General features: G+C 31.9%; 1 protein-coding gene across 1 annotated transcript in view; it reads left to right on the forward strand.

The window, feature by feature from the left end:
• The window catches only part of LOC142235321 (uncharacterized), a 572,914-nt gene that overhangs the window by 74,216 nt on the left and 474,093 nt on the right, over positions 1 to 24,605 (forward strand). The gene's annotated exons all lie outside the window — the stretch shown is intronic.

Below are 24,605 nucleotides of genomic sequence, written 5' to 3' on the forward strand. Positions count from 1 at the left end.
ACAAAAATGTTACAAGTTCCCCGTCCAAAAATAACATTTCGGTCATATTCCTTCTCTGTGTGTACTTAACAAAATATCTCCAAAATTGTTCCGGCAATTTTGCAATTTTGGTGCAATTCATAGCAAAATTCTGTCAATTTTAATTTCAATTTAATTTTTTATCAATACACCAATAAATTTGTTACAGGTCATTGATAAACTCCAACAAACCACAATCAAATTTTTTCGTTCAAATTCAAAAATATTTGTTGAGGATTAAACGTAACGTTCAACAACAAATATTTTGTACTGTTGGATACTCAACAAATTACTTACAAATTATGTTATTGAGAACACAAATTATTTGTTGCCTTCTGATGGTGACGATTGCTAACAACTTTTTTGTAATAATGGTTATTAAAAGTACAAATTAGTTTGTTGCAGGAAAATTAACAAATTTTGTTATTGGTTTTCCAACAAAAGTTATTGGTTCTCAAACTTATTTTTATCTGTGTATGTAGACCAATTTTTGCATGGATGTTAGAGACCATATACTAACACCACCTTCCACATTTGAACCGGATCGGATGAATTTTGCTTCTCCAAGAGGCTCTGGAGGTCAAATCTGGAGAACGGTTTATATGGGTGCTATATATAATTATGGACCGATATTGGCCAATTCTGGCACGGTTGTTAGAGACCATATGTATACCATGTACCAAATTTCAGCCGGATCGGATGAAATTTGTTTCTCTTAGAGGCTCCGGAGGGGATCGGTTTATATGCGGGCTATATATAATTATGGACCGATATGGACCAATTTTGGCATGGTTGTTAGAGACCATATACTAAAACCATGTACTAAATTTCAACCGGATCGGATAAATTTTGCTCCTCTTATAGGCTCCGCAAATCAAATCTGGGGGTCCGTTTATATGGGGGCAATAGCAATATTTCGATGTGTTACAAACGGAATGACAAAGTTAATATACCCCCCATCCTATGGTGGAGGGTATAAAAACTATAGAAAATATGGCATGTAGTGGCACAATTCAATTGGATTTATTCTTGTTCCCCCAAACTTTTATTTCAAAGTGTTCCATACCGTCTGTCAAACAAATTATGCATCTCTCAGCCTATGATGGACGATATTAAAACAAAAATTGTGTATAGAATTTTATTTAAATAGAATTTATTGAAATATACTGTATTCGAGAGACATGATGACATTTTCCACAATCTTGGAGTAATACAAAGCTCAAAATATCCAGAGAGGCTGTTGTTAGTATGCATGGAACTTTTGACGTTGAGTTGTGTATGAAAGGATGTAATGTAGGATTTCATGTGAAAAATGTGGCAAAGCTCTAAACAATAAAGGCAAGTAACAAACAATATCAACAAATTATAAAGACGTTGTTGGCCCACTTGTTTTCATTCGCATGCAAAAGACACACACACACACACGTCAACGCATATACTTACACTCACGGATTCTCTGTCATCTCTGAGCTATGTAGCTCTCATATGTACTTTAATTTTAAATATGCATGTTACATACGTTAGCCACACACATACACCCACATTTAAAACAGCCATACAAGGGAATCCATGTCGGAATTCCATAAGAGTGCAAGGGATACAAATTACAGGGGTAAGTTACAGCAGTACAAATAGCGGCTTAAAATATTCTAATTTTTCATACTAACCACTAACCCCACTAACCATATTTTTAACCATAATACCATGGTTTATTAATACACTGTACTCAAATTTAGCACAAGTTAACCTTATGTGGAATCAACCATAGTTGGAAAATATAATTGAAATCGGTTCAGATTTAGACATAGCTCTTGTATATATGTATCGATCGATTTTCCAAGATTAGGCCATAATATCCTTATTTAAGAACCGATAAACACTGGTAAAATTTCAATCAAATCGTTGCTTAGGTTTACTAATTCCCTAGGGATGGTCTAGGGTATGATATAGACGGTCCCGTCCCATTTCGTTTGGAAGCAATATATTTAATCTAAGTACATTTGATTTAATTTATTTTTAAATTCCTTTAATTTAATAACAGATCTCAACAATTCATTACTCTATGAATGAAAGCCTAGTTTATACAATTGTCACTCATCAGTTGTCCATAATATTTCCCTTTCTATACAAAATGTCTATAGTTAGCCTTTTATTCCCCTGAGAGACCAAAGCAATAAAGAAATGTGGCTTGGAACAAATTTTCCACTCTATAGAATTTTATCATAAGCTTTAAATTTTCTACAGTTAACTGGATTTGAATGGTTCTCCGTTAACTGGCATTAGGGGACAAAAAAGAGCAAAAAAAAAAACACAAAACCAACAACTCTTGAGAAAGGAAATAACTTTAAAACAAATGTCAGCTGTGTGTCTGTGACGTTGTATAATCACATTTCCGAAGTTGAATTCTTGAGTGGATGATGTGTTTGAGAGAGGGTGTGTGTGAGATTACCACCTCCCTTTTCGAATGAATAGTAAAACGATATGAATGTGTGTGTGTGGAGTATCCTCCTTTGTCTGCCTATTTGTATGAGATTTTGACATTTCATAGGCCTTATCTTAAACTTGCACTTGTTCAATACAACTCCAACAAAAATTCACTGTGCCTCACACACATACACACCAGTTTTTTTTCCACCTACACGACATAGTCCGGGTATTTTTTTTGTTTGATGCAAATATTCCGTCTCAAAAACATACTCATACAAATACAATCATGGACTTTTTTTTGAGTATGGAGTTGTATGCCTCTGTCTCATGTTTTCCTTTCTATTTATGTCAGGAGACAAGAAATACAGCAAAAGGAATAAAAAAAAACTTTAACCTTTTTTGTACAAACACCAGAAAATATGCACGGAACGCACAAATATTTTGGGGGTCATACCCTTATACTCATGTGTTACACAGTGAATGAGACATATCTGATAACAAACTCATCCTCAAACTTGAAATTCAAACTACATGGTAAAAACACAATTCATATCTGTAAAAATTTTAAGAAAGCACTAAAAAAAGTCTGTTTTTGTGTAAAAAAAAACCATATTTAAATTTGTATACTCGTACATGGTATTTAAAAGTTAAACCAGGAAGACCGGTGGATAAGAGATCTCCAAACAAATATACTCGTAATTCAATGCAAAATTCCCTCTAAAATCACAATTTACCTATTTGAAGGAACGTTCAAGGATATAAATACATTGTAAACCCTTTACCATAAAAGGGGGTAAACTAAGATTGTCATAAGATAAATAATATAAAATTTGGACAAAATTTTGTATATAAATAAAATTTTAACAACATTTTCTATAGAAATAAAATTTTACAAAATTTTCTATAGAAATAAAATTTTGAAAAAATTTTCTATAGAAATAAAATTTTGACAAAAATTTTCTATAAAAATAAAATTTTGACAAAATTTTCTATAGAAATAAAATTTTGACAAACTTTTCTATATAAATAAAATTTTGAAAAAAATTCTATAGAGATAAAATTTTTAAAAAAATTTCCATAGCAATAAAATCTTGACAAAAATTTATATAGAAATAAAATTTAAAAAAAAAAAAATTCTATAGAAATAAAATTTTGAGAAAATTTTCTATAGAAATAAAACTCTACAAAATTTTCTATAGAAATAAAATTTTGAGAACATTTTCTATAGAAATAAAATTTTGACAAAAATTTCTATAGAAATAAAATTTAAAAAAAAAATCTATGGAAATAAAATTTTGAGAAAATTTTCTATAGAAATAAAACACTACAAAATTTTCTATAGAAATAAAATTTTGACAAAAATTTCTATAGAAATAAAATTTCAAAAAAAAAATTATGGAAATAAAATTTTGAGAAAATTTTCTATAGAAATAAAACTCTACAAAATTTTCTATAGAAATAAAATTTTGACAAAATTTTAAATAGAAATAAAATTTTGACACAATTTTCTACAGAAATAAAATTTTGACAAAATTTTCTATAGAAATAAAATCTTGACACAATTTTCTATAAAAATAAAATTTTGACAAAATTTTCTATAGAAATAAAATTTTAACAAAATTTTCTATAGAAATAAAATTTTGACAAAATTTTCTATAGAAAAAAAAATTTGAAAAAATTTTCCATAGAAATAGAATTTTGACAAAATTTTAACACAATTAACTATAAAAATAAAATTTTGACACAATTTTCTACAGAAATAAAATTTTGACAAAATTTTCAATAGAAATAAAATTTGACAACATTTTCCATAGAAATAAAATTTTGACAAAATTTTCTATACAAATAAAATTTTGACACAAATCTCTACAGATATAAAATTTTGACAAAATTTTCCATAGAAATAAAATTTGCCAAATTTTTCATAGAAATAAAATTTTAACAAAATTTTCTATAAAAATAAAATTTTGACACAATTTTCTACAGAAATAAAATTTTGACATAATTTTCCATATAATTTTAACAAAATTTTCTATAAAAATAAAGTTTTTAAAAAAATTTCCATAGAAATATAATTTTGACAAAAATTTCCATTGAATAAAATTTTGACAAAATTTTCTATAGAAATAGAACTTTGACAAAATTTTATATAGAAAATTTTCTATAGAAATAAAATTTTGACAAAAATTTCTATAGAAATAAAATTTAAAAACAAAAATCTATAGAAATAAAATTTTAACAAAATTTTCCATAGAAGTAAAATTTAAAAAAAAAATTCCATAGAAATAAAATTTTGACAAAAATTTCTATAGAAATAAAATTTAAAAAAAAAAATCTATGGAAATAAAATTTTGAGAAAATTTTCTATAGAAATAAAACACTACAAAATTTTCTATAGAAATAAAATTTTGACAAAAATTTCTATAGAAATAAAATTTCAAAAAAAAATTATGGAAATAAAATTTTGAGAAAATTTTCTATAGAAATAAAACTCTACAAAATTTTCTATAGAAATAAAATTTTGACAAAATTTTAAATAGAAATAAAATTTTGACACAATTTTCTACAGAAATAAAATTTCGACAAAATTTTCTATAGAAATAAAATCTTGACACAATTTTCTATAAAAATAAAATTTTGACAAAATTTTCTATAGAAATAAAATTTTAACAAAATTTTCTATAGAAATAAAATTTTGACAAAATTTTCTATAGAAATAAAACTCTACAAAATTTTCTATAGAAATAAAATTTTGACAAAATTTTAAATAGAAATAAAATTTTGACACAATTTTCTACAGAAATAAAATTTTGACAAAATTTTCTATAGAAATAAAATCTTGACACAATTTTCTATAAAAATAAAATTTTGACAAAATTTTCTATAGAAATAAAATTTTAACAAAATTTTCTATAGAAATAAAATTTTGACAAAATTTTCTATAGAAAAAAAAAATTTGAAAAAATTTTCCATAGAAATAGAATTTTGACAAAATTTTAACACAATTAACTATAAAAATAAAATTTTGACACAATTTTCTACAGAAATAAAATTTTGACAAAATTTTCAATAGAAATAATATTTGACAACATTTTCCATAGAAATAAAATTTTGACAAAATTTTCTATACAAATAAAATTTTGACACAAATCTCTACAGAAATAAAATTTTGACAAAATTTTCCATAGAAATAAAATTTGCCAAATTTTTCATAGAAATAAAATTTTAACAAAATTTTCTATAAAAATAAAATTTTGACACAATTTTCTACAGAAATAAAATTTTGACATAATTTTCCATAGAATTTTAACAAAATTTTCTATAAAAATAAAGTTTTTAAAAAAATTTCCATAGAAATATAATTTTGACAAAAATTTCCATTGAATAAAATTTTGACAAAATTTTCTATAGAAATAGAACTTTGACAAAATTTTATATAGAAATAGAATTTTGACAAACTTTTCTATAGAAATAAAATTTTTACAAAATTTTCTATAGAAATAAAATTTTGACAAAATTTTCTATAGAAATAAAATTTTGACAAAATTTTCTATAGAACTAAAATTTTGACAAAATTTTCTACAGAAATAAAATTTTGACAAAATTTTCTACAGAAATAAAATTTTGATAAAATTTTCTACAGAAATAAAATTTTGACAAAATTTTCTATAGAAATAGAATTTTGACAAAATTTTCTATAGAAATAAAATTTAGACAAAATTTTCTATAGAACTAAAATTTTGACAAAATTTTCTATAGAAATAAAATTTTACACAATTTTCTATGGAAATAAAATTTTTAAAAAAATTTCCATAGCACTAAAATCTTGAAAAAAATTTCTATAGAAATAAAATTAAAAAAAAATCTATAGAAATAAAATTTTGAGAAAATTTTCTATAGAAATAAAATTTTGAGAAAATTTTCTATAGAAATAAAATTTTACAAAATTTTCTATAGAAATAAAATTTTGACAAAATTTTCTATAGAAATAAAATGTTGATAAAATTTTAAACAGAAATAAAATTTTGGCACAATTTTCTACAGAAATAAAATTTTGACAAAATTTTCTATAGAAATAAATTTTTAACACAATCTTCTATAAAAATAAAATTTTGACAAAATTTTCTATAGAAATAGAATTTTGACAAAATTTCTATAGAAATAGAATTTTGACAAAATTTTAACACAATTTTCTATAGAAATAAAATTTTGAGAAAATTTTCTATAGAAATAAAATTTTACAAAATTTTCTATAGGAATAAAATTTTACAAAATTTTCTATAGAAATAAAATTTTGACAAAATTTTCTATAGAAATAAAATTTTGATAAAATTTTAATTAAAAATAGAATTTTGACAAAATTTTCTATAAAAATAGAGTTTTGACAAAACTTTCTATAGAAATAAAACTTTAACAAAATTTTCTATAGAAATAGAACTTTGGCAAAATTTTAAACAGAAATAAAATTTTGACACAATTTTCTACAGAAATAAAATTTTGACAAAATTTTCTATAAAAATATAATTTTGACACAATTTTCTACAGAAATAAAATTTTGACAAAATTTTCCATAGAAATAAAATTTTTAAAAAAGTTTCCATAGCAATAAAATCTTGACAAAAATTTCTATAGAAATAAAATTAAAAAAAAATCTATAGAAATAAAATTTTGAGAAAATTTTCTATAAAAATAAAATTTTACAAAATTTTCTATAGAAATAGAATTTTGACAAAATTTTCTATAGAAATAAAATTTTAACAAAATTTTAAACAGAAATAAAATTTTGACACAATTTTCTACAGAAATAAAATTTTGACAAAATTTTCTATAGAAATAAAATTTTAACAAAATTTTCTATATAAATAAAATTTTGACACAATTTTCTACAGAAATAAAATTTTGACAAAATTTTCTATATATATAAAATTTTGACAAAATTTTCTATAGAAATAAAATTTTGAAAAAAATTTCCATAGAAATAAAATTTTAACAAAACTTTCTATAGAAATAAAATTTTGACAAAATTTTCTATATAAATAAAATTTTGAAAACATTTTCTATATAAATAAAATTTTAATAAAATTTTCTATAGAAATAAAATTTTACAAAATTTTCTATAAAAATAAAGTTTTGACAAAATTTTCTATAGAAATAAAATTTTAACAAAATATTCTTTAGAAATAAAATTTTTAAAAAATTTCCATAGAAATATAATTTTCTATAGAAATAGAATTTTGACAAAATTTTCCATAGAAATAAAACTTGACAAAATTTTCCATAGAAATATAATTTTAACAAAATTTTCTATACAAATAAAATTTTGGCACAATTTTCTACAGAAATAAAATTTTGACAAAATTTTCCATAGAAATAAAATTTTAATAAAAAATTTTCTATAAAAATAAAGTTTTGACAAAATTTTCTATAGGAAAAAAATTTTAACAAAATTTTCTTTAGAAATGATTTTTTTAAAAAAATTTCCATAGAAATATAATTTTGACAAAAATTTCCATTGAAATAAAATTTTAACAAAATTTTCTATAGAAATAGAACTTTGACAAAATTTTCTATAGATATATAATTTTGACAAATTTTTCTATAGAAATAAGATTTGGCAAAATTTTCTATAGAAATAAAATTGTAACAAAATTTTCTATAAAAATAAAATTTTGATAAAATTTTAAATAGAAATAAAATTTTGACAAAATTTTCTATAGAAATAGAATTTTGACAAAATTTTCTATAGAAATAGAATTTTGACAAAATTTTCTATAGAAATAAAATTTTGACAAAATTTTTTATAAAAATAAAATTTTGACAAAATTTTCTATAGAACTAAAATTTTGACAAAATTTTCTACAGAAATAAAATGTTGACAAAATTTTCTGTAGAAATAGAATTTTGACAAAATTTTCTATAGAAATAGAATTTTGACAAAATTTTCTATTGAAATTAAATTTTGAAAAAATTTTCTATAGAAATAGGGAACTAATTTTGATTTAAGCATTTTTTGATTTTATAAATGTTCATAATAAAAAGCAGTTATGTTTAATGTTTTTTTTTACCCATACGACATTTAATATATCCTGGAGAAGGCTTTTGAAATCATGAAAAAGTAGACAATTTTATTTTCCTCCTTGCCAATCTCTTTGAAAAGCCTATGATGCGTATAAATACTTCAAACACATATTTTTATTGTATTTTTTGTGTGTTTCAACTTTAGCAGTCCATTATAATCTGTGGAAAATATCCAGAAAAATATCAAAATAAGAAAAATAAAAAGGAAAAACTTTCAAATACTACGCTCAAATGCACAAATTAATCTTATGATTTATTTCGATGCTATAATTTTCTTTTCTCTACTTTGTTGGTTGGCCAAAATTTAACGACAATTATTTTTGTAGCTAAGACCAAAAAAAAAATAGGCCATAAATTTCACTACTAATAATTTGTATAGTTACTTTTTCATTTGTATAGTTACTTTTTTTTCTTATTTTTGCTCCACACTTCTTTTGCGTTCAGGCTTTATTATTATTACTGATGTCGAGAGCAACGTAGCTATTTCTGTTTTTTGGGAGGCTTTGCTTTGTATTTGTCTTCTTAGTGAATTGCTTTTTTATGTTATTTATTGCCTTCGATAGAATCCAATTAGGATTATATGGTTGACAAAAGGCCATTTGTGTTTTTTGCGTCTTAGATATCGTGGGCTAATGAAGTTTGTATGGAAAATAGGAAATAGCGATGTTAGGTTAAACGAATGTGAACCTATTTCCGCCACGTGTTTGAGAGCATACATCACAGAGGTTGAGATTTACCTTGAAACAGTATACCGATAATTAATTTGTTGATAGTTTCGATCCCAGTCAAGGATTTTGGTGGGGAATGTTGAGGTTTCGTAACGATGGTCCTTCTAACGGTCTTGTAGTTAAAAGGACTTTCCCCAAATCAATTTGAAAAACATGCCATACTTTAATGCGCAAAACTAACCATGTTGGACCCCCAAAAATTATATGGAAATTTCAAATGAAAATGAACCAAAATTTCGTTTTTGAGTTTGCGTTTCGACGTTATGAATATGGGCTCCATGATAATAAGCCCCAAAGTCATAACGAAGTGGGACCCCACAAATTATATGGAAAGCAACAAAACCAAATTTTAATCGTATTGGGGGTTATAATTTTATTCTTGGGCCTATTTGAATTATGAAAATAAACCCCAATATTTCAAATGAAAATTAATCTCAATTCAATTTTGAAATTTTGTATCGGCGCCCAATTAACATGAGCTCCTTGAACATGAACCTCTAAACCTAAACGATGTATGAACCCTAACGAATGAATATATCCCTCAACAAAATGTAAATGAAGTACAAAAATCGACCTCAAAATAAAATAAGGGATCATTTTCGCTTTTGAATTAATGGACCATGTGAAAATGAACTCTAACTGATGGAAAAACATGAAGTTGTAGGAAAAAAACTAAGAATGTTTTAAAAACGATTGTCAAGTAGTGGTCGTATGAAGTTAGTATGTCCTAAAATTTTGTTCATCATTTTATAGGCTACATTTATTTTTATACCCACCACCATAGAATGGTGACGGGGGTATAATAAGTTTGTCATTCCATTTGTAACACATCAAAATATCTATTTCCGACTATATAAAGTATATATATTCTTGATCAGGGAGAAATTCTAAGACGATATAACGATGTCCGTCTGTCCGTCTGTCTGTCTGTCTGTCTGTCTGTCTGTTGTAATCACGCTACAGTCTTCAATAATGAAGCAATCGTGCTGAAATTTTGCACAAACTCGTCTTTTGTCTGCAGGCAGGTCAAGTTCGAAGATGGGCTATATCGGTCCAGGTTTTGATATAGTCCCCATATAAACCGACCTCCCGATTTGGGGTCTTGGGCTTATAGAAATCGTAGTTTTTATCCGATTTGGCTGAAATTTGAAATCTAGAGGTATTTTATGACCATTAAGAGGTGTGCCAAAAAATAGTGAGAATCGGTCCATGTTTTGGTATAGCCCCCATATAGACCGATCTCCCGATTTTACTTCTTGGGCTTATAGAAACCGCAGTTTTTATTCAATTTACCTGAAATTGGAAATCTAGAGGTATTGTACGACCACAAATACGTGTGCCAAAAATTGTGAGTATAGGTCCAAGTTTTGGTATGGTCCCCATATAAAACGACCTCCCGATTTGGGGTCTTGGGCTTATAGAAACCGTACTTTTTACCCAATTTGTCTGAAATTGGAAATCTAGAGGTATTTTAGGACCACAAAGAGGTGTGCCGAAAATGGTGAGTATCGGTCCATATTTTGGTATAGCCCCCATATAGACCGATTTCCCGATTTTACTTCTTGGACTGCTAGAATCCGAATTTTTTATCCAATTTGTCTGAAATTTGAAATCTAGAGGTATTTTATGACCATAAAGAGGTGTGCCACAAATGGTGAGTATCGGTCCATGTTTTGGTATTGCCCCCATATAGACCGATCTCCCGACTTTACTTCTTGGGCTTATAGAAACCGCAGTTTTTATTCAATTTACCTGAAATTGGAAATCTAGAGGTATTGTAGGACCACAAATACGTGTGCCAAAAATTGTGAGTATCGGTCCATATTTTGGTATAGCCCCCATATAGACCGATCTCCCGATTTTACTTCTTGGGCTTCTAGAATCCGAAGTTTTTATCCTATTTGCCTGAAATTGGAAATCTAGAGGTATTTTCGTGTTTTAGTATAGCCCCCATAAGAACGATGTCCAGATTTAACTCCTTGGGTTTCTAGAAACCGTAGTTTTTATTCGATTTGCCTGAAATGCTAAATATACTGGTATTTGAGGCTCACAAAAACGTGTATCGGATTAAGTTTTTATCGGTCCATTTGGCAATGCCTCCATATAGACCGACTTCACTTTTTGAGGGTGTAGAAGGCACACTGATCATGAAAATTGCTTGAAACTCAATGTAAAACTTTCAGATTTTTCTTCTACAGATTTAAGATTTCAAATCAAGACGTTATTTTATAATTTTCTGGTACACTTACAAGAGATGTTAATGACTCCTCTAACACTCAAACAAAAATGGTTCTTATAAATCCAGAATCTGATATAGTCTTCATAGGCGGAATCTTTAAATTTATCTTCGGGAAGTGTCCTCAAGTCCTCTAGCCCTCCTGAAATTTCAAAGGAAACCCTAATATTTGATTCATGGTGGTGGGTATTTAAGTTTCGGCCCGGCCGAACTTACTGCTGTATATACTTGTTGCAGTTTGGCTTGAACTGCTGCTCGTCCTTAGCAGTTTTTTCTACCCTCCATCATAGGATGGGGGTATATTAACTTTGTCATTCCGTTTGTAACACATCGAAATATTGCTCTAAGACCCCATAAAGTATATATATTCTTTGTCGTGGTGAAATTCTGAGTCGATCTAAGCATGTCCGTCCGTCCGTCCGTCCGTCCGTCCGTCCGTCCGTCTGTTGAAATCACGCTAGCTTCCGAACGAAACAAGCTATCGACTTGAAACTTGGCACAAGTAGTTGTTATCGATGTAGGTCGGACGGTATTGAAAATGGGCCATATCGGTCCACTTTTACGTATAGCCCCCATATAAAAGGACCCTCAGATTTGGCTTGTGAAGCCTCTAACAGAAGCATATTTCTTCCGATCCGGAATTTGGTACATGATGTTGGTATATGGTCTCTAACAACCATGCAAAAATTGGTCCACATCGGTTCATAATTATGTATAGCCCCCATATAAACCGATCCCCAGATTTGGCTTGCGGAGCCTAAAAGAGAAGCAAATTTCATCCGATCCGGCTGAAATTTGGTACATGGTGTTGGTATATGGCCTCTAATGACCGTGCAGAAATTGGTTCACATCGGTCCATAATTATATATAGCCCCCATATAAACCGATCCCCAGATTTGGCTTGCGGAGCCTCAAAGAGAAGAAAATTTCATCCGATCCGGCTGAAATTTGGTACATGATGTTGGTATATGGTCTCTAACAACCATGCAAAAATTGGTCCACATCGGTCCATAATTATATATAGCCCCCATATAAACCGATCCCCAGATTTGACCTCCGGAGCCTCTTGGAAGACCAAAATTTATCTGATTCAGTTGAAATTTGGTACGTGATGTTAATATATGGCCTCAAACACCCGTGCAAAAATTGGTCGATATCGGTCCATAATTATATATAGGCCCCATATAAACCGATCCCCAGATTTGACCTCCGGAGCACCTTGGAAGAGCAAAATTCTTCCCATTCGGTTGAAATTTGGTACGTGATGTTAGTATAGGGTATCCAACAACCATGCAGGAATTGATTCCTATCAGTCCATAATAATATATAGCTCCCATATAAACCGATACCCAGATTTGACCTCCGGTGCCTTTTGGAGAAGCAAAATTCATCCGATCTGGTTGAAATTTGGTACGTGGTGGTAGAATATGGTATTTAACAACACTGTGAGTTGAAATCTGTGGATGACAGTCTTTCGTAGAAGTTTCTACGCAATCCATGGTGGAGGGTACATAAGATTCGGCCTGGCCGAACTTACAGCCGTATATACTTGTTTTTACTAACATTGTGTTCCACCCTAGTGCATTAGCCGTTTAAATTTTGAGTCTATAGGTTTTGTAGAAGTCTATCAAATTCTGTCCAGATCGAGTGATATTTAATTGTATGTATTTGGGACAAACCTTTATATATAGCCCCCAACACATTTGACAGATGTGATATGGTATCGAAAATTTAGATCTACAAAGTGGTGCAGGGTATAATATAGTCGGCCCCGCCCGACTTTAGACTTTCCTTACTTGTTTATTCATAATAATAAAGAACATATCGAGAAGCCACAAACATTCCAATTGACGTTTCGATGCTTCATGTTCAATGGTGTTTGTGGCTGAGTGTGTTACGGCAAAGAAAACATTTTCAAATGGAAAATTTTAGGTAATGAGAAAAAAAAGTGTGCATCCAAAAAACGGAGTACTTCCTATGATAAGTCCATGTAAAATTCATTGATGATGGTCAAAGTTTGCACTACTTGCGGATCACAAATTGGGGATCGAAACTACTTTTTCAACAGAGCTCTTGTGTTCATTAAAGATTGCTCTGAAATATGAAAGAATACAATGTAGATCAGAAAGTCATACAAGAGATTACAAATTTTTAAATGCATCAAGTGCGCAGTTATATTTGAATGAAAATTATACAACGGAGGAAATTACCTGGATTTTTAAAGCTAGAAGTGGAATGCTACATTTAAATTATAACAGCTTCACAACCAATGAATCGGAGAGAGAATGTTAATTGTGCAATGTGCAAGAAGCAGAAACAAATCAACATTTCATCGGTAGATGTCCAATTTTAAATGACTAATTAATGGCTAATTATGTTTAACGTGTAAAATTTAGAACAAGTATGTACGGCCGTAAGTTCGGCCAGGCCGAAGCTTATGTACCCTCCACCATGGATTGCGTAGAAACTTCTTCTAAACACTGCCATCCACAATCGAATTACTTAAGTTGCGGTAACGCTTGCCGATGGCAAGATATCTTAAAACCTCCTAACACCATCTTCTAAATTGTATGTAAGACCATACGTGGTATATATTAAATCAAAAAAGATCGATCCAATACGTATATAATTCAGTTTGACAAAATTTACTATAGATATAAAATTTTGACAAAATTTTCTATAGAAATAAAATTTTAACAAAATTTTCTACAGAAATAAAATATTAACAAACTTTTCTATAGAAATAAAATTTTAACAACATTTTCTATAGAAATAAAATTTTGTCTAAATTTTCTATAGAAATAAAATTTTGACAAAATTTTCTATAGAAATAAAATTTTAACAAAATTTTCTATAAAAAAAAAAGTTTTGACAAAATTTTCTATAGAACTAAAATTTTGACAACATTTTCTATAGAAATAAAATTTTGACAAAATTTTCTATAGAAATAAAAATTTGGTAGATTATTTTTGGCTCGAGTGGCAACCATGATTATGAACCGAATAAAATTTTCTATAGAAATACAATTTCGACAGTGATGAAGACTTGATTATGAACCGAATAAAATTTTAACAAAATTTTCTATAGAAATAAAATTTTGACAAAATTTTCTGTAGAAATAAAATTTTGACAAAATTTTCTATAGAAATAAAGTTTTGGTAAATTATTTTTGGCTCGAGTGGCAATCATGATTATGACCGATATGGACCAATTTTTGTGTGATTGTAGATCGGCTATATATAACTATAGACCGATATGGACCAATTTTGGTATGGTTGTTAGCGGTCATATACTAACACCAAGTTCCAAATTTGAACCGGATCGGATGAATTTTGCTCCTCCAAGAGGCTCCGGAGGTCATGTCTGGAGAACGTTTTATATGGGGGCTATATATAATTATGGACCGATGTGGACTAATTTTTGCATGGTTGTTAGATATAAAATTTTGACAAAATTTTCTATAGAAATAAAATTTTAACAACATTTTCTATAGAAATAAAATTTTGTCTAAATTTTCTATAGAAATAAAATTTTGACAAAATTTTCTATAGAAATAAAATTTTAACAAAATTTTCTATAAAAAAAAGTTTTGACAAAATTTTCTATAGAAATAAAATTTTGACAACATTTTCTATAGAAATACAATTTTGACAAAATTTTCTATAGAAATAAAAATTTGGTAGATTATTTTTGGCTCGAGTGGCAACCATGATTATGAACCGAATAAAATTTTCTATAGAAATACAATTTCGACAGTGATGAAGACTTGATTATGAACCGAATAAAATTTTAACAAAATTTTCGGATAGGATGGAATTTGCTTCTCTTAGAGGCTCCGCAAGCCAAATCTGGGGATTGGTTTATATGTGGGCTATATATAATTATGGACCGATATGGATCAATTTTTGCATGGTTGTTGAAGACCATATACTAACAAAATGTACCAAATTTCAGCTGGATCTGATGAAATTTGCTTCTCTTAGAGGCTCCGAAAGCCAAATCGTGGGATCGGTTTATATGGGGGCTATTTATAATTATGGACCGATGTTGACCAATTTTTTGCGTGGTTGTTAGAGACCATATACCAACATCATGTACCAAATTTCAGCCGGATAGGATGAAATATGCTTCTGTTAGAGGCTCCACTAGACAAATCTGGGGATCGGTTTATATGGGGGCTATATATAATTATGGACCGATGTGAACCAATTTTTGCATGGTCGGTAGAGACCATATACCAACACCATGTACTAAATTTCAGCCGGATCGGATGAAATATGCTTCTGTTAGAGGCTCCACTAGACAAATCTGGGTATCGGTTTATATGGGGGCTATATATAATTATGTACCGATGTGAACCAATTTTTGCATGGTCGGTAGAGACCATACACCAATACCATGTACCAAATTTCAGCCGGATCGGATGATATATGCTACTGTTAGAGGCTCCACAAGCCAAATCTGAGGGTCCCTTTATATGGGGGCTATACGTAAAAGTGGATCGATATGGCCCATTTTCAATACCATCCGACCTACATCAATAACAACTACATGTGCCAAGTTTGAAGTCGATAGCTTGTTTCGTTCGGAAGTTAGCGTGATTTCAACAGACGGACGGACGGACGGACATGGTTAGATCGACTCAGAATTTCACCACGACCCAGAATATATATACTTTATGGGGTCTTAGAGCAATATTTCGATGTGTTACAAACGGAATAACAAAGTTGATATACCCCCATCCTATGGTGGAGGGTATAAAAAAAAATGCTTAAGAAGTTAAATGATACATGATAGACTTTAATAGAACTTTATATCCCGTTCATAGCATTGGGCCTAGCCGAAGTTATAGTCACATATACTTGTAATCTGCTAATGGTCTTTCATACGACCTCTTTTCCCAGACACTTTAAGGAATAAATTGAACTTTAAGAAAATACGGTTAACATGTGTCGCTAGGAAACTCGTGAGATTTTATTTCTCCCTTATATAAAATTGCATACAATTCTCGTAAAGTATAGAAGTACAACTGTGCCGAATGACCACACACACACACACATATATCTGTCTGTATTACTTACCCTATTATCCGTCTTTCCGTTTATATGTCAGTTTATGTTGGCGAATACTTTTACACAATTGCACAATATGTGTGGGTGTGTGTAGCTATCTATGTTTATGTTTTTATTTATGTTTTTCTCTTCCTCTCTTTATATACAATAGATACTCTATGAGGATGTATGTATTCACAATCACCTACGTCACACAAATATTCCTTCGTCACCATCCATAGATAGACGGACTGCTCTTTTCCCATGTTGCCTTCTAAAATTCACTGTTACATGCATATACAGACACAGTTTTCTATTAAAACGTATTCTGTGAAAATTTTGATCCTTATAGAATTTTATTTAGCCCTATGATGGGGGAAACATACTTTACATATGTATAAAAATTACTTTTATATAAATGGGTGACGTAGGATTCTCTTTATATTTATGGAGGTTGGTAATTCAAATAATACCATTGATGAGTTTGACAGTATTTAGAATGCTTGCAAATCTTTTTTTGTTTATATTTGATCAAGTTTTTATATCCTACACCATAGTCAGTCCGCCTGATTGTTGAAATCACGTTAAATTCCAAGGGAAATAGGTTAGTAAAGTCTAAAGTCGGGCGGGGCCGACTATATTATACCCTTCACCACTATGTAGACCAAAATTTTTGAACCATCTCAATTCCTTCAAATTTTTTGGGAGCTAAAGTTGGCCGATAAGTCCCGGTCAGTGGTTAAAATTTCAAGGGCCGATGTTGATTTTGAATAATACACAAACTATTTAGGAAATTATTGTAATTTTATTTTATTATGATATATTGGTATTACTCAATTATGTATGGAATAAAATATCGGCCAAATGGGCGCCGCGACCTCGGTGGCACACCTCCATCCGATGGTTCAAATTTTCGATGACGCTGAGGCATAATGGAGGTTCTATGCCGTTAATGTGCCGAATTATCTCATCCTTTAGCTCTTGAATTGTTGCTGGCTTATCGACGTACACCGTTTCTTTCAAATAACCCCAAAGAAAAAAGTCCAACGGTGTCAAATCACATGATCTTGGCGGCCAATTGACATCGCCATTACGTGAGATAACACGGCCATTGAATTTGTTGCGCAAAAGAGCCATTGTTTCGTTAGCTGTGTGGCAAGTGGCACCGTCCTGCTGAAACCACATATTGTCCACATCCATATCTTCCAATTCGGGCCATAAAAAGTTCGTTATCATCTCACGATAGCGAACACCATTCACAGTAACTGCCTGACCGGCCTCATTTTGGAAAAAATACGGCCCGATGATGCCACCAGCCCATAAACCGCACCAAACAGTCACTCTTTGTGGGTTCATTGGTTTTTCGACAATCTCTCTTGGATTCTCATTCGCCCAAATGCGGCAATTTTGTTTATTGACGAATCCACTGAGTTGAAAATGTGCCTCATCACTGAAGATTATTTTCTTCGAAAATTGATCATCCACTGTTGCCATTTCTTGAAACCATTTAACACGTTGCTCGATTGTGTATCACTCCATGGTTCAAATTGAGTAAGTCTGAAATAGAGAAATGTCAAATAAAATTCGGAAAAAACTTGGCGTTTAGGTGTGGTTCACATTCAACATCGGCCCTTACAATTTAACCACCCTTTAGTACCAACCTTCAAATGATTCGTGTCAAAATTTGACGGCTGTAGGTCAATTAGTTTGTGACATAGAGCGTCTTTTGTGAAGCAACTTTTGTTATTGTGAAAAAAAAAAATGGAAAAAAAGGAATTTTGTGTTTTGATAAAATACTGTTTTCTGAAGGGAAAAAAAATACGGTGGAAGCAAAAACTTGGCTTGATAATGAGTTTCCGGACTCTGCCCCAGGGAAATCAACAATAATTGATTGGTATGCAAAATTCAAGCATGGTGAAATGAGGTGGTTACCGACGAAAACATCAAAAAAATCCACAAAATGATTTTGAATGACCGTAAAATGAAGTTGATCGAGATAGCAGAGGCCTTAAAGATATCAAAGGAACGTGTTGGTCATATCATTCATCAATATTTGGATATGCGGAAGCTCTGTGCAAAATGGGTGTTGCGCGAGCTCACATTTGACCAAAAACAACAACGTGTTGATGATTCTGAGCGGTGTTTGCAGCTGTTAACTCGTAATACACCCGAGTTTTTCCATCGATATGTGACAATGGATGAAACATGGCTCCATCACTACACTCCTGAGTCCAATCGACAGTCAGCTGCGTGGACAGCGACCGGTGAATCGTCTCCGAAGCGTGGAAATACACAAAAGTCCGCTGGCAAAGTAATGGCCTCTGTTTTTTGGGAGAAGAAAAAAGTGTTGTTCCACCAAGACAACGCACCGTGCCACAAGTCATTATTCTCCAGATCTGGCCCCCAGCGACTTTTCCTTGTTCTCAGACCTCAAAAGGATGCTCGCAGGGAAAAAATTTGGCTGCAATGAAGTGGTGATCGCCGAAACTGAGGCCTATTTTGAGGCAAAACCGAAGGAGTACTACCAAAATGGTAACAAAAAATTGGAATGTCGTTATAATCGTTGTATCGCTCTTGAAGGGAACTATGTTGAATAATAAAAACGAGTTTTGACAAAAAAAAAAAAAATGTGTTTTTCTTTGTTAGACCGGGGACTTATCAGCCAAACTGTTACATATTTAACTATTCCTTTTAGCTGCCGGTTTCCAAACCCATAAATTTATATTTCAAGGTAACCCGAACAATTTGCACATTGTTCCCTAAACATTTGCAAACTGTCGGCAAACATTTCAAATGAAGGTTTTCAATGTAGAACATTTCCCCCGAAATTACATATTTCTCATAGCTAGGTTTATTTTTCCAAAATTAAATAAAATTACGAAAGAACGAAATCCCATGTAAAAGTTCACAAAAACATATGTCATGTTTTAACAAGAAAATGAGTATTTAATTAGAATGAAAAAAGAAAAAAAACACCAAATTAATATGGTGAAGATAAAAAACGAACAAGGGAAATGACTCGAGGTGATTTGAAGTTGGCAATGTGTCAGGAAGTATCAGAGGTAAACATTGAAGTAAAAACTTTTATGGGTTGTGGATTACTTAAAAGGAAGTAAAAATGAGATTTTAATAATATGAGGGAAAAAGGAGTAATATAAGCACAAGGATGACAAAGGAGAACGTTTTTGGAAATTGAAATTGTGTTTTTAGATGTTAGAACAAATGTCTTTTTATACCCTCTTCCATAGGATGGGAGGTATATTAACTTTGTCATTCCGTTTGTAACACATCGAAATATTGCTCTAAGACCCCGTAAAGTATATATATTCTGGGTCGTGGTGAAATTGTGAGTCGATCTGAGCATGTCCGTCCGTCTGTTGAAATCACGCTAACTTCCGAACGAAACAAGCTATCGACTTGAAACTTGGCACAAGTAGTTGTTATTGATGTAGGTCGGATGGTATTGCAAATGGGCCATATCGGTCCACTTTTACGTATAGCCCCCATATAAACGGACCCCCAAATTTGACTTGCGAATCCTCTAAGAGAAGCAAATTTCATCCGATCCGGCTGAAATTTGGTAGCTGAAGTTAGTATATGGTATCCAACAACCATGCATGAATTGGTTCATATCAGTCCATAATTATATATAGCCTCCATATAAACCGATCCCCAGATTTGGCTTGCGGAGCCTAAAACAGAAGCAAATTTCATCCGATCCGGCTGAAATTTGGTACATGGTGTTAGTATATGGTCTCTAACAACCATGCAAAAATTGGTCCATATCGGTCCATAATTATATCTAGCCGCCATATAAACCGATCCCCCGATTTGTCTTGCAGAGCCTCTAAGTGGAACAACTTTCATCCGATCCGGCTGAAATTTTGTACATGATGTTAGTATATGGTCTCTAATGACCATGCAAAAATTGGTCCATATCGGTCCATAATTATATCTAGCCCCCATATAAACCGATCCCCCGATTTGGCTTGCGAGGCCTCTAAGAGAAGCAAATTTCATCCGATCCGGCTGAAATTTGGTACATGGTGTTAGTATATGATCTCTAACAACCATGCAAAAATTGGTGCACATCGGTCCATAATTATATATAGGCCCCATATAAACCGATCCCCGATTTGGCTTGCGAGGCCTCTAAGAGAAGCAAATTTCATCCGATCCGGCTGAAATTTGGTACATGGTGTTAGTATATGGTCTCTAACAACCCTGCAAAATTGGTCCACATCGGTCAATAATTATATATAGCCCCCATATAAACCGATCACCAGATTTGACCTCCGAAGCCTCTTGGAAGACCAAAATTCATCTGATTCTCTTGAAATTTGGTACGTGGTGTTAATATATGGCCTCAAACTCCCATGCAAAAATTGGTCGATATCGGTCCATAATTATATATAGTCCCCATATAAACCGATCCCCAGATTTGACCTCCGGTGCCTTTTGGAGAAGCAAAATTCATCCGATCTGGTTGAAATTTGGTACGTGGTGGTAATATATGATATTTAACAACTATGCCAAAAGTGGTCCATATCAGTCCATAATCATATATAGCCCCCATATAAACCGATCCCGAGATTTGGTTTTGGAGCCTCTTGGAGGAGCAAATTTCATACGAGTCAGTTGAAATTTGGAACATTATGCTAGTATATGGCCGTTAAAAACCATGCCTAACTAGGTCCATATCGGTCTATAGTTATATATATCCATCAGATAAATCGATCCCCAATCACACAAAAATTGTTCCATATCAACTTCATAATTGTATGTAGCCCCCATATAAGCGACCCCCATATTTCAATTCTAGCTCTCTACGTATTGTCTAATACATACCACGTATGGACTAACTCACAATTTAGAAAACGATGTTACGAAATTTTAAGATACCACAACCCAAGTAATTCGATTGTCGATGACAGTCTTTCGTAGAAGTTTCTACGCAATCCATGGTGGAGGCTACATAAAATTCGGCCTGGCCGAACTTACGGCCGTATATACTTGTTTTTTTTTTGTATATGGGGGCTATATATAATTATTGACCGATGTGGACCAATTTTTGCATAGTTGCTACAGACCGTATACTAACATCAGCCCGATCGGATGAAATTTGCTTCTCTTATAGGCTCCGTAAGCCAAATCTGGGGGTCCGTTTATATGGGGGCTATACGTAAAAGTGATCCAATATGACCTATTTGCAATACCATCCGACCTACATCAATAGCAACTATTTGTGCCAAGTTTCAAGTCGATAGCTTGTTTCGTTCGGAAGTTTGCGTGATTTCAACAGACGGACGGACGAACGGACATGCTTAGATCGACTTAGAATTTCACCACGACCCAGAATATACTATATACTTTATAGGGTCTTAGAGCAATATTTCGATGTGTTACAAACGGAATGACAAAGTTAATATACCCCCCATCCCATGGTGGAGGGTATAAAAGAAATCCAAAGGAATTGTAGTTAAAGGGTGATACGGTAAGGGAAAACGCGTGTAAATCGGTGAAATCGTTTATTTAAAAAATCAAATTAAATTTCTTTTTCAAGTTCAATTAGTATAAAATTCAGGAAAAATATTCAGTTAGGCTTTCGCTTTTCCAAATCCGAATTGCCGGGCCTCACGCTTGACTCCTGCCATCAGATTTTGTACAGCCACCTTGTCCACCTTCTTCGCCGCAGAAAGCCAGTTTGCCTTGAACTGCTGCTCGTCCTTAGCAGTTTTTTGGTCTTCTTTAGGTTCCGCTTGACAATAGCCCAGTATTTCTCAATTGGGCGGAGCTCTAGCGTCTTGGGAGGGTTCTTGTCCTTGGAACCACCAGCACGTTGTTGGCGGCGTACCACTCCATGGCCTTTTTATCGTAATGGCAAGATGCCAAATCCGGCCAAAACAGTACGGAACAACCGTGTTTCTTCAGGAAAGGCAGCAGACGTTTATTCAAACACTATTCCACGTAAATTTCTTGGTTGACAGTCCCGGAAGCTATGAAAATGCTGCTTTTCAAGCCACAGGTACAGATGGCTTGCCAAACCGGATATTTCTTTGCGAACTTTGACAGTTTTATGTGCTTGAAAATATCTGCTGCCTTTCCCCTTCCTTTTGCCGTATAAAACTCCTGTCCCGGAAGCTGCTTGTAGTCGGCTTTGACGTAGGTTTCGTTGTCCATTACCACGCAGTCAAACTTCGTCAGCATCGTCGTGTACAGCCTCCGGGATCGCGCTTTGGCCGTCGTATTTTGTTTATCATCGGAGTTACTACCTTCTTGTAAGTCGATAGTCCGGCTAGTTTTTTGGCTCGATGCACGGTTGTAGACGATACACCCAGCTTATTTGCGGCATCTCGGAGAGAGAGGGTAGGGTTTCGCTTGAAACTACCGGCAATTCTCTTTGTCGTCTCAGCGGCTCCCGGTTTTCGATTTCCCCCCGAGCCAGACTTCCTGGCTGTCGACAAGCGTTCCCCAAACACTTTAATTACATTTGTAACGGTTGATTTGGCAACTTTAAGCAATTTTGCCAGTTTTGCGTGCGAGTAGCTCGGATTTTCGCGATGCGGGAGCAAAATTTTGATACGCTGCTCTTCTTGCTTGGACGGCATTTTGACAACTGAAGAGTGAATTCCAAAATCAAAATAGGAGCAACATTCTACACACACACCTTCAAAATGAGGGGTGTTCAGGTTTTTTAAATGCAAAATTGAAAGAAATACGTCAAGTTTATATTGACCAAATTTGTATGACCGTATCACCCTTTATTTTCTAAATTCATATGAATACGGATTTATTGGTGGAATTGATCGTATCAGAAAGAAGATAAAGCCCTCGTTACATGGAATAGTTCCAGGCAAGAACAAAGTGTTCCTTTCAGTAGAATTGGATAGCACTTATTTTTAATAAAGATAAAAATAAAAATTCAAAGAGCAGACATCGGTTCGACAAAGCGTTACTTACTCTTTAATCTAACATCAAACGTTATAGATAATTATTAACGTGGAGTATTTGTGAAGTTATTAAACTACAAAATAAACCGGAGAACTCTCTTTAAGAGTATGGCCAGGGAAAGTCCGCAAAAACTTGAAGAAAATTTTTTCCTTCTCCTGTGTGCAATTCATGATATTATCTTATTTCATTTGCATATAAACACCCTATGTTTCTTATCAAATAAATGCAGGGACCTTTTCCTTTCCTGCACATTTCTAGAAATTGTTCAGGGATCTTCGTTCGCAGTAAACTTTAAGTAAATCAGAAAATTTTCAAAAAAAAAAAATCGGAAAATTTTAAATTTTGCAATAAATCGGGCAAAGAGGAGTTGTAAGTTCACGACCAGATATCGAAAAATCATATAGCCTATATTCATTTACTCACCTTCTCCTACATTTTCTGTAAATTTCCAATATATCGGATGTCCCCTCTCCCTAGGTTAGGTTAGGTTAGCTTATGTGGCAGCCCGATTTATCAGGCTCACTTAGACTATTCAGTGCATTGTGATATCACATTGGTGAACTTCTCTCTTATCACTGAGTGCTGGCCGATTCCATGTTAAGCTCAATGACAAGGGACCTCCTTTTTATAGCCGAGTCCGAACGGCGTTCCGCGGCGTGAAACCACCTAGAGAAGCTTTGAAACCCTCAGAAATGTCACCCCCATTACTGAGGTGGGATAATCCACCGCTGGCCCTTGTGACGTATGAGCGATACTATTAAAATTTTCAAACGCATACGTACCCCTGTACAGCTTGTGAATACATTGACACCCACCGCCCAAGACCAATATTTCGATGTGTTACAAACGGAATGGCTAACATATTATAGACCCCAAAATGTAAAAAAAAAATGAAATATATTATTACAAAGGTAGCCTTTTATATTTCGGGATTAGAGAACAAATGCAAAGATTAATCATCGATTTTCAAAATATTTCCCATTAATGCCAAACAAAAAAATATTCCTCCAATGTTTCCAATAGAAATTTTAATTGAGTTTTAAAAATATTCAATTAAAAATTTAATTGATCCAACAAATTTTTTAATTGAAACAAAAAATAAATCACAACAATTAG

Source organism: Haematobia irritans, chromosome 4, assembly GCF_050003625.1.
Source record: "Haematobia irritans isolate KBUSLIRL chromosome 4, ASM5000362v1, whole genome shotgun sequence".
Classification (NCBI taxonomy): Eukaryota; Metazoa; Arthropoda; class Insecta; order Diptera; family Muscidae; genus Haematobia; species Haematobia irritans.